Source organism: Aptenodytes patagonicus, chromosome 4 (genome assembly GCF_965638725.1).
Source record: "Aptenodytes patagonicus chromosome 4, bAptPat1.pri.cur, whole genome shotgun sequence".
NCBI lineage: Eukaryota > Metazoa > Chordata > Aves > Sphenisciformes > Spheniscidae > Aptenodytes > Aptenodytes patagonicus.
In genome coordinates, this window is record NC_134952.1 from 30,342,894 (window position 1) to 30,354,713 (window position 11,820).

At 46.0% G+C, this 11,820-nt stretch overlaps 1 protein-coding gene across 1 annotated transcript in view; it reads right to left on the reverse strand.

Moving 5' to 3' along the window:
* The window catches only part of FRYL (FRY like transcription coactivator), a 178,479-nt gene extending 171,853 nt beyond the window's left edge, over window positions 1-6,626 (reverse strand). Inside the window, exon 1 of the mRNA XM_076336221.1 lies at window positions 6,483-6,626. The gene's annotated coding sequence lies outside the window, so the exon portion shown is untranslated. The remainder of the gene's footprint in view (window positions 1-6,482) is intronic.
* Between the last annotated feature and the right edge of the window lie 5,194 nt (window positions 6,627-11,820).

The window sequence follows — 11,820 nt, forward strand, 5'->3', positions numbered from 1 at the left end:
ATATAATCAACTCCATCTGAAGAAACATCTCTGACCCCCAGTTTTATATGCAACATCTACCACCACATAGGTTCAAATGGGCAGGCAGAAGTGAGGTCTAAACTGAAGGAACAGAGGGAATGGGGCAGCATCTCCATGATCTCTGTGTCTATAGGAAACAGAGAAACAAACAGGTTTGCCATATCTGAGTGAAGGTGTCAGGGAGACCTACCTGTACTGCTACTCCTCCCAAGATCAAGAGCACTCATTCCCAAATCCTTTCTCTTTACAAGCTGAGGTGGGGTATCCAGGAGCTCCCTCAGCCACTGCAACAGCACCAGCCATCATGGGACCAGCTACTACTCATCACCCTACCCCAGGGAATAAACAGGCCAGTCAGTAGTCACAGTGCGCAAGACAGTAATTCTTCAGCTTTTTGGACAACATCTTTTTTGGATGATGTCTAGAGGTATGAATCTTAACATTTTTGCTTACAGTGATCTTTTTTAACGTGATCAGCATTACTGGCAAATTAAATTAGTTCAATTTAAGATCATGAAAACCCTGTCAATGTCAAAACATTCAGCTGCCATAGACAAAACCCTAACAGTTCTTTCTGATTCAGCACAAGAACAGAAGTGGTGTTGATAAGGACTATTCTCATGCAAGACGGATAAAAAAGCCTAGAACACTTCAACCTATCTTTCATGCTAGCTTCTCTACAGAGAGAATCAGTCTTTGCCCAGGTCTACTGTTAACTCCAAGTCCCCTTTAGGGCACAGTGTTTACAAAAGAAGATGCTTCTTCATTTTGCAAAACTGGGCAACGTCACTGGAGGAATAAAGTCAATCTTTGCAATATCAACTTCAAATGTGAATTCCGGAGACCTGATTTTATCATAACATTCTCAAGCCTTATGGTACAGATATTCCCTCACTTCTTTTTTTTTTTTTTTTCTTTTTTTAATCAATTACACTTCATTCATTCTCTTAACAGTCTCCCACATTGAATTACTAGAGCCTTATCTTTTGGACCAAGTACAACAAACTATCTGTATTTGTAGTTTTCACTACTCTCTACAGCTTTTATTTTATAAACACATCCAACATTATATTCAGTAACTCCAAACAAATAAACTTAACTGCATAGGGCTGGCAAAACCCACACAACTGTTGTCTTTGAGACTACTACAAAAAACAAGTAGTGAAAGATCAACAGCAGTAAGTCTTCCACAAAAGGCTAAACAAGTGGGGTTGAATATTGCAGAGCAGGTCTTACCCATATTCTCAAAAGGATCTTTTCAGCACATTCTTGCCTCTAAAAATGGTACCCAGTTTTTCTTTCCGCTCTTACCCCTAGCAATGTGCAAATAAGCAAGGGAGATCTTTGAGCTCCTTGAATACTTTCTGCACGAGTATGACTAACATCACTCCCACCATGACCTGAACTATGGTAGGCCCAAGGACTGTTGGCAACAGTGATACTTACCAATGCTGTATTTAACCTATAGCTTCTCTTCCCATTTAACATAACGTACTTCAGTAGTAATATTTTTTGTTAGAAGTTGCAGCTTATGAAGACAAAGCAGAGAAACCTTGAGAGGACTGAGGAAAGAAAACAGGATCCTAAGGTTTACCGGCAAGATATTTCTGCCAGAGCATTAGAAGACCTCTATAAAGTCCCACTGGAACCTTCTCTGGAATACTTCGTAGAAGCCTGGTCAATGCACACTAAAAAGACTAATTCATATATGAAAGAAGGCCACAATGGGATTTCAGGATCATCATGTGAACAGGAAACATCTCACCCAAACAAGAGAGAGTCTGGTTTATCTGGTTTAGCAAAATTATACTATTACTCTCTAGAAATACACTGAAGATAAGTGAAATAAACATTACAAAGGAAGAATTGCTATTTAAGCTGAAAAATAACGTTGGCAACTGCCACTGAGATAAACTGCTATTAACATACAACCTGAAAATTACAAATACTCCCAAGTATCAGTTATTTAATTCTGAAGCAGTCTGCCAATAGTTAGATGACAAAACACACAAAGCTTGTTTTGTTTTTATTATCATCATCATCTCGTGTAACTTCAGTTAAAAATCAAAGAAGAGGAGAGAAAAAGGTCCAAGACAGGAGTCTTCTCCCATTTTCTGGAAAAACAGGGAGAAAGAAGAAAATAGGTCATCACACTAACCCCAAAGTGACCAGCAGCACCACTGAAGTGTGCATGTCAGTAGTCCCAAGTCTCCTGCCACAGGCTGCCGAAAAGCCAGCTATTTTAGACTAACCGAGCCCCAGCTCTGAAAAAGTACAGTTCGCTTACACTTGTACAGACTACCTGCCAAAGCAGCGGCTGGAATGCCGGAAGAAAGGTACTCTCGTGCGGAGATCTGTGCAAACTCCACACAGATCAGCTTTGTCTATTGTCACTAACTGCAAAATACAATTCACATTGCTCACATTGACAAGGGCAAGAATACCCATGTAAAGAACAAACCGTTAAAACCCCAAAGCTTACAGTAACAGCTTCTGGGCACTAGGCCATTGTATGAGACCAAATATTTAGACATTTCAGAGAACCTCAAACTCAACTTTAGAAGTTCATTTTTTTTTTAAAAACATTTGTTCCTCTTCCATTTTTGCATGCAAACATAAATCACTAGGAAAAACTAGGGATAAACACAAAAATCCCTCAAAACTAATGCCATGCAAATGTAAATCGCTAGGAAAAACTAGGGATAAACACAAAAAAATCCCTCAAAACTGAAGCCACGTCAAGAGCAGACACTGTTGTTCAACTAGCTTGAAGGGATTTATTCCTTTCTGATATCTTCCAGTGATAGTATTGGACACTTGCTACCTGAGACTGTATTCTGTCATTCTTCCTGGGAGGTGTTCATATCAGAGAGAATTAGGGATTATAATAGATTTGGGGGAGGGGAGGGAAGGAAGGACAACACAAGTCTTAGAAGACACAGAGCTACATGGCAGTACACAGATACTTAGAGAATTAACTGTCAAACACTGAGGATAAGTGAGCTAAATATTAGAAAGAAGAACTGCTATTTTAATCAATAAAAAAGGCAGAAGCAACCCTAGCTGAGTCAGCCTGGCTGACATCTATTACTGGAGTTCACTGGGATTTGGATTGAGACCAGACAAGAATAACACTGAATCCTAAAACCTTCTAACATTGCAACACTTCTTCTCCAGCCCATAGTAATTCCTGGGAGGATTACTACAGATGCAAAAGTCATAAAGGTTCAAAGTTGTTGGGGTGTGAGCATGCAGAAGCAGTGCTAGGCTGTGCACTAAGCCAGCTGCCCTCCCGCTGATGGATAAGCTACATTGCATTTCCTACCAGTAAGGCAACGCAGGCCAGTAACTACAGTTATGGGGTCACAAACCCTGAACTATTATCTTCATTTTTCTCACAGTAACTCACATAACTTATGTGTGTGTATAGCACCTTCCTCTCACATTATTATTTGCACGTGACACTTACGGTTTCTGTTAAGCTATGGCTTAAATATAGACAAAAATTGCTAAAAGCTGACGGCTCTCTAAGCCAGAGGGAGCATATTATATACCCATGTTCTGTACTATGCGAGTCCACCAAAGTGTAAAGTTTGCCTACATGCCTCTTAAGGAACTCAGATGGAAAAAAAATAATAAAATTGTCATTTTGCAATAATGAAGTAGCCATCACTAGACACGATGACCAAGATAAAACTCCCTGAAATGCAAAACTAGATATAAAATAGGCAACTCCTGATGCAAAACGCTGTTTTCCAAGTTGTTTTCCTTGATGCATAGCCACTGGAGGGGTAATTATAATCTTCTTAAGTTCTTAGAAAAAGTAAATACAGACAGCGTGTTCTCAATTGTATTAGCAAAAACTTTCAGCATACCAATTAATTTTACCCCCCAAAATTAAAAAGACAAACACTCACAGTGAAAAAAAACACGTGAGGACCACTCTTGAGCTGTTGAGGCCTAGCAGGATGAGACTGGAAAGTGTTAATACAGTAACGTGAAAAACTGAACAGTTCTACTTTTTGCCTTAGAGCCTTACAACCCTCCAACTTCCCTCCTCAAAGGTACTATGCTATTACACGAGAACCAGCTATCACCGTGCTTTGGTTCACCTAGTCCAGCCAAACAGCAACAGAATTAGTTGAATATTTCAACTTCACCTTAACTAACCCCACAGAAGAATTAAACAACTTTTCTTTTGAAATTAAGTTCAGCAACAGCTTTCTACAACATCCCAAAGCAACATACCACTACACTACTCTGCTCCAAGGAAACCACTTCCAGAGAGAAGTCAGCACAGGTTTTACCCAAATCCATTTTGGAATATAAATAAGGAGTCATTCACAGCAGCAATCCGCCCAGGGAAGTCAGTTGTCTACTGACAACAGCCGCCATCAAGTACCACTAAGGGCCTCTACAAACCACACATAAAGGAAGCTTTTGACAGAGAGAATGTCGCTGTCATCTTTAAATACTCGACTTAATAAACCTGCAACACAATTTTTACCAAGGGGTTTGTTTCCTTCCTGCGGTAGTGTCACAAGATAAGAATCGGTGTCTGGTTTCCCAGCGCTTGCTCAACAATCTTCCACAGAGATTCTGAAGTATTCAGGACATATCCTCAGCATGACAGTAACAACACAGAAGCAAAGCGACTGAAACAGCCTACCAAGGAAACACCACATTGAGGAAACACTTCTTAAGTAACTAGAGTTAATTTCACTCTTTGCTCAACCCACAATCAGCAAATCACCTTATCACAGTACTCTATATGCTCCGTATTGCTTGTTCCTGCCCACGTGAGCATCTCTTCGCCTGCTACCTCAACAACTTATAAACACCTCTCTCTCTCTGATCTGCATTTACATGAACGTGGCTTACCATCTAAGTCTTTCTCACTACATGAAGTCTGAGCTTGGGAGATGTGCAGCGTGCATAAGAGTAAAGACGAACTTGCTTTCTGCTTTAGTGTATCCTTCCTAAGGCACATTTCAGATTTGTGATTCTGAAGGAAGTCCAGGTTACACTCTTGCTACTTCATCTCCAGACTGTCTTACTATTCCTTAAAACTGTATTAGCAAGCTGCTTTTGCAACTCATTCGGTATGAGTGACCAGCAAAATATTTTGGGTTTGACTTTGGGGTTGGGTTTTTTTTTTTGTTTTCCCTCTGATTCCTTAGGACGTTTTACCTGGAGCTATCCCGACTGCCGGACCAGTGATTTCTGGTTGAGACTTCTGGTTGAGACACAAACTAAATTGTTCTCTGAGCAGCCGAGTGTCGTTACAGTCAACAAGAATTATCACATAACCAAAACACTGGAAGTATAGATATGGGGGGGAGGACATGATACACGACACTAGTTAAACCCCTATGATACTTAGAGCCACATTGGTAACGTCTACGCGAGACTGTAAAAACGAATCTTTAAAGGGACTCCTTTAGCGAAGCGCTACATACTAAGCGATGGGCGCACACACACGTATCTGACTTCGACGCTCAAGATTTTAAAGTAAGTTTCATTTAAAGGCGAGCGAGCGTGGCCGGCTGCGCGGAGGGCGGGAGCGGCAGACGGGAGCGCCGCTGCCCGCCTGCGCCGCCCTTTCCACCCGAAGCCGGGACGCGCGTTTCCCCGCCGGAGCTCCGCCGCGCCCGCGCAGCCCCCGGGCACCCCCCGGCGGCGGCGGCGGGGCGGGGCCGGGAACAAAGCCCGGCTCCGTGCCACCCTCCCCGTTCCGTCCCGCCGTTCCCGGGCGGCCTGGCGCACGCCCGGCCCCACCATCCCCCGCGGGGGCGGCTGCCTCGGCGGCCGCCGAGCGCCACAGGCCGGCGGCCGCCCGGCCCCGCTGCCGCGGGGGATGACCGGAGCCAGTCGGACGGGTGCGGGCGTGGGGCGGGAGGAGCCCGGCGGCGGCTGCTTTCCGCTCGGCCCGCGGGGGCTGTGCGAGCGCCGCGCCCGCCCCGGGGGCTTCGGGGGGCCGCCGACCGCGCCGGGAGGGGAAGGCCGGGCACACACCCCGCCGCCGGCCGCGCCGCACGGGCGGGGCCGGGGCCGGAGCCGGAGAGGAAGGGGCGGAAGAGGGCGGGCGGGAGGAGACAGGGCGCGGGCCGCGGAGGGGGCCGGGGGAGGCTCCGTCTCCCCAGAGTAGGAGGGCGGGAGCCCCGGCCCGGTGGGGAGGCGGCGGGGAGGCGGCCAGGAGGCGCCAAGCGCACGCCAGCACCACCGACCCCTCCCCACCCTCGCCCCGCGTCTGCCCCCGGCGGCGGGCAGGGCCGCCCGGCGGCACGCTGCCCTCCCTCCCCGCCGTAAACAAAGCGGCGCGGGCCAGGGCTGGGCCGGCAGGGGCCGCGCGCGGCGCAACACCCCCCCCGCACGCTCCGTTTCCGTTGGAGCGGGCGGCCCCCTCCTCCCCCACCTCAGCCACGACCGGGTCCCGGGTCCCAGCTCCGCCGCCGCCTCACCTATCCCGCCGGTGGAAGCGCTGCCTCTCGCCACAGCCCCGAACACTGCCGCCTCAGCGCGGCTACGGTCCCCTTCAGAGCAACTCTGGTGGGAGCCGGTGAGCGACTCGCACCGCCGGCATCCCCCGCCGGCTTTATCCCGACGCCGCCTCTCCCCTCCGGTAACTCGACGGCCCGGCTCGTCCCTCCCACCCCCCCCACCGCCCCATTGGCACGCGCCGCTCCACCAGGAACCGACGCTCACTGGGGCAGGCGCGCGGCACTCACGCGGGACCGCCCCCCCGCCCCCTCCCCGTTGGCTCCCGAGCGTCCAGCCCGCCCTCCCGGCCCCTCCCCGAGGCCGCCTGACGCCTCAGCCAATCACAAGGCCGCAAGGGGGGGAGCCGAGCCTCCGATTGGCGGCGCCCGCCAGCTTCCTGCGACCGCGATAGGCCGAAGCAGCAGCCAGTTCCGCGTCCCGGCCAGCCCGTCCGTGGGAAGCGCTCCCAGGCGCCGTCCCCCTCCCCGAGCCTCCCCTGGCGGGTGGGGGACGGCGGGCGAACTCCCGCCCGAGCGGCTCGTCCGCGGCGGGGAGCGCCCCGGGGCTCCGCGCGGGGTGGCGGCGGGCTCGCCTGGCGGGACGGCGGCCTCAGACCCAAGGAAGCCTCCGCGCCACCGGCGAGAGCGGGACCGGTCGCTGCCGTTGAAAACAATTGACGGGGCCGATATCGCCAAGGTGGCCGGGAATAAAACCGCCCTCCGGGCAGGCAGCAGCGTGGCTGGGTCAGGTCAAGGAAGTTTCCTCGCTAACGAAGAGATGAGGCCCTGCAGGGGTCCCGCGTGACAGGCTGCGCCGTGCCCGCCGCCCTGAGGGCACTCCTCACGGCCTGCCGTTCGCCCGCGGGAAGCGGCCGGAAAACAACGCCCTTCCCCCAAGCGAGTAAGGGCAAATACTTGTGTCTCGGCCAGCTTCGCAAATGCGTGGATACCGCCTTTTTTGCCAGAAACGATTCGCGCTGTTCCACCAGCGCCAGCCGCTGGGCTTCCCCCGCAGAAGTAGCCTGGCTCCGTGGAGGACGGCGGGGCGGGGCGGGGCAGGAGGCCGCGGGGAAGCTGCCACCACCCCTGCACGGCAGATCGAACACTTTGGCTGCTTTCGCCGTTGGAACCTGACTTCGATTTCACGTACTTCCCCCAGGCACCAATCTGGAAGGTCTGTGGCAATGCAAGTGACACAGGCGGAAAGGCAAGGTAATGAGACAATTCACAACACCACCCTCAGAAAATTCATCTGATACTGGGACCGGCCGGGATTTCACCAATACGACAGGTCTGGCGGCTGAGCGTAACAATGTATTTCTAAACAATGCAAAGATTTGGGAGCCAAGGGTAATAGAAACAGTACCAACATTAACATTTTAAGCGGTTAGAAAGTAACTATATTTTCTGTTGAAGTGCCTCAAAACTTCCAGGCTTGAAAAGAAAAAAACAAAGAAAATTAAAAAAGGAAAAAAAATACATGTCAAGCATGATAAAATAACACCAGATCTGCAAAACAGTATTAGAAAGAATCCTGAAGTCACCATTTTTCCGCTGTCAAATATAAGCCTGTCTTGCAAGTACTGTACTATAATAAGCACATCCAACAAAAACAAAACTGAGTAAAAAGTATGCTTTTTACAAACAACAAATGCGCCAGCACAACAGTTACCAATCTCTGTTAAGAGAAGCTCCAAGTTTTATTACATGCTCTGTACGATTCTGGTTTATTTGGAGTAAAAGGTCCCTTCATGCCCAACTACTCATGTCCATGTGCTGCACACCCTTGAGACAGATAACGTACATCAACTTGCAGAAACTAGTAGGAACAAGAAAGCAGGAGAGGGAAAAAAAAAATTATATACTGGTAGCTGAGAAGAATCTTTCAGGTTAACTCTTTCCTGTCGATTTAAGAATTTTGTGAATGGGATATTTTTTATTCTATTTTAACAATTGTACCACATTCTAAGTGTTGGGTAATAGAACACCTAACAAGAAAAACAGGATTCATTGCTACTGGTGTTGTGCATAATTTCAGACAATTGGTTGAAGCAAGTATGTCACAGGTTGCGTCTGATTTTGAATTTATCCCAAGTTAGGAGCTCAGCCCTGTCTTCTCAATAAAGGCATACACATCCATGTAATTGCAACAAGAGCAGCTCAACCTCACCGCCAATGAAAATCAGACCATTGGTATTTAACCCTGAGCACCTGAACTTTACAGGATACACAATCGTACCACTCTCAGAACGCAGATTCTCCTGTTACCTGCCTGCTTTACAAAATAACCCTAAGGATTAGTGAACATGTAAAGTACTTTTCAAAGTACATTACAGTATCAGTTATTAGTAGTAGTAATTATTATCAATGTGGGTAAAGTCCTAACTAATTGAGGCTTTGAGTATCAGCTCCACAAAGACACCCACTCTTGCTTCTTGCTGATGTGCCATAATGCTTCAGGCAAATAACTGATTCTTTGTTTGCCACCAGTTGTAGTTACAACAATGCTCTTTTTTGGTATGAAGCGCTGTTATTTCTTCATTAGGCAGAGAGTGATTTTTCCAAATACAGTCCTGTTAACTCTTGGCAGCCACTGAAGAATCAGAAGCTCTCGGCTGTTGTGTTTTACTCTCTTGTCCAGAGCGTCAAGCAAAAAACAGCAGCAACAAAAAAAAGAAAATCACCATTCCAGCTATATACTCGAGCACATAAACTTCCGATACTTGTTTTGGCAACTTTCCTTACCAGATCAGCATATACTCCAACACTTTCACATGTCTACTTGTTTCAGTTATGTCTTACGCAGTATTGTAAAACTAAACTTATTTGTTAAGCCAACTCTTTGTTTTGCAGTGGATCTGTATAAAGCCTGCCACTAACTGTTGAACAAAGGGATGAAGCAGAATTTATCCAAAAGATAAGCTTTTAAACCACTTGACAGTCTACACACACCTTAAATTCTTGAGCTCCAGCTTCAAGAGTTCTGAATATTCACCAGTGACTTTATTTTGCAAAGTACTGCAGTTAGAAACCATCTGATTTTCACACCTACCAAGTCCTTGTTACATAAGTAATTAGCTCATTTTAAGAGAATCTTATTTTTCTAAAGTTTTCCTTCTTTGAGGCATCTCCTTCAAAAGAAATCATTTCAAGTTTCTGAAAGTTAAATATCAAGTTTCAGTATTACCGTATTTTGAATCTCAAATATATTTCTCACTCTTGGATGATACTGAGTCATAAAAGATAAAAAGTTTAGAGTCATAGATAAGTGAGTTGTAATGCATATAAAAAGAATTTTTTGACTCCTGAAGCAGTGCAAAAATACATAATTTTATGCTATTCCTCTTCACAAATAGTCTATCAGTTTTTAGATTGTACATGTTTAAAAACACACACACAAAACAGCAATTAGAAAACAGTTGCTGAAACATCAAGCTGTTACTGTGTATGTCATTAAAACAAACAGCTCAAAACTCCCCAAGAAATAATGTTACCTTGTCATCTCCAAAGGACTACTGTAGTGCATAGATTTTTAAACAAAAATACCATATTGGATAATGGCACCTGCCAAAGGAGAAGGTAGGGAAAATAGTATTCAAGAGATTAGATTTATAGAAAGGGGTTAAAAAGCTAGCTCCTTAAGCCTTGTCCGAGGACAAGATTTTATGTAATGCATCAGAAGGACTTGACCATACCATCACCAATTTTAAACTCAAGTTCTCAATAGTTGCAAGAAAGATGGCATGAGCATAAAGGAAGTTTTAGAAGTAAACCAGATGTCAAAAAGGGTGTCCTTGTTAAGATTTCTTTCTACGGGTGAACTTCAAAAAAAAAAAAAAAAGAAAAAAAAAAAGGCTTGAGGGCAGAGAACGAAGTGCCGAGGTCGTGGGTATGCTCTACCATCTATGCTGAATATGGCCCTACAACTGCAGTTCTAAGCCAAAAAATGGATGTATGTAACCAGATGAAACTTTTAAGTACCTTTAAGTATCTCACAAGCAGACTGTATTAGGTAAGATTTTTGAAAGGACGGTAAACTCACTGGTTTGCTGCATGATTTTAATTCTTTTTTCCCATTGGAAGTCTAAGGGATTTGGGGATAGGGAAGTGAGGAAACTGAGTGGATAACTATTAATTTTACAATAAAGAGGCAAAATAACAGCTCAGAGACATCTTCAGGGAAGGAGACTGATATCCATTTCCTCCCCCACTGAAGCTCCATGTTTAGAGAAGGTGCAGTCCATAAACATGTCCTACCCTACGAAAACGCATGCTTTAACAAACCATTGTACTCTTTGCCTAGAATATGCTGAAAGACAAGTGGGAAGAAGCATGAAATAAATTGCCTTAGTAAGTGTGCTATAGTCCCATAAATAAAACTATTGTGAGCCGATGAGGCCAAAATCTTTTGCTTTCCGATTAATGATGTGCATAATTGATGTCCATGTATTGGAGAGTGCTTCATTACGGCAGGCCCAGGTGATTGGCAGAGATGAAAGTTGGAAGTAATCTACGTTATCAGGCAGAGCTATCTCATGGAAATTAGGAACTGCTTTACTGTATGATGAAAACTATGAATTAAGAACCCCACAATACATAGTTTCTGGTTCTATCTTCCCAGCTTATTTCAAGAATCCAATACTCAGAAACTCATCTCCTCTCCAGCTTTCTTGGTGCAGCCGGCCACTCCAGGCAGCCAAACCTATTTACACACACTCCTTCGTCCTTTTGTCCTAGGTCCTTCACATGCTCACAGTGTTCATTTTATAGTTTCATTCTCTACTAATTTCAGACATTTTGCATCCACATTCCCTACTGATTTCAGACACCTTCAATCTCTAAAACCTTTCCTCTACTATCTTCAGGCATGGCCTTTTTTTGTACAGCCATCAGACAGTGGCAATTTAAGCCTCTTCACTTGAATTCCAGGGTGAAGAGACAATGGCTTGCTCCAGGAAAGGCTGAAAGGGAGTGGTGCATTCCAAGCAAGTAGGAGCAGATCAGGATATGGTGAATTCAAGCCACAGTACTGAATGTTTACAAGAAAACACCACAGCATACATTGTACTATCAGAAACATCTCCCCCCCCCCCCCTTCAGCTTTTCCTGATTTCTGATAAACTGCAAGCATCCACTAATGCTGCGATTTCAACAGCATTAGCTAGAGGCAAGCACACATCTCCCACTTCAATACAATCCTAACCACCAAACCTCTACCACTTTCAAGTTCAGACAGTTGCCCGCCAGGTCTTTTCTAGGTAACAGGCATCCTTTCTGTTTAGTCAGTTTTGGCCATGTATCTTTAGCAACCAGTTAACAT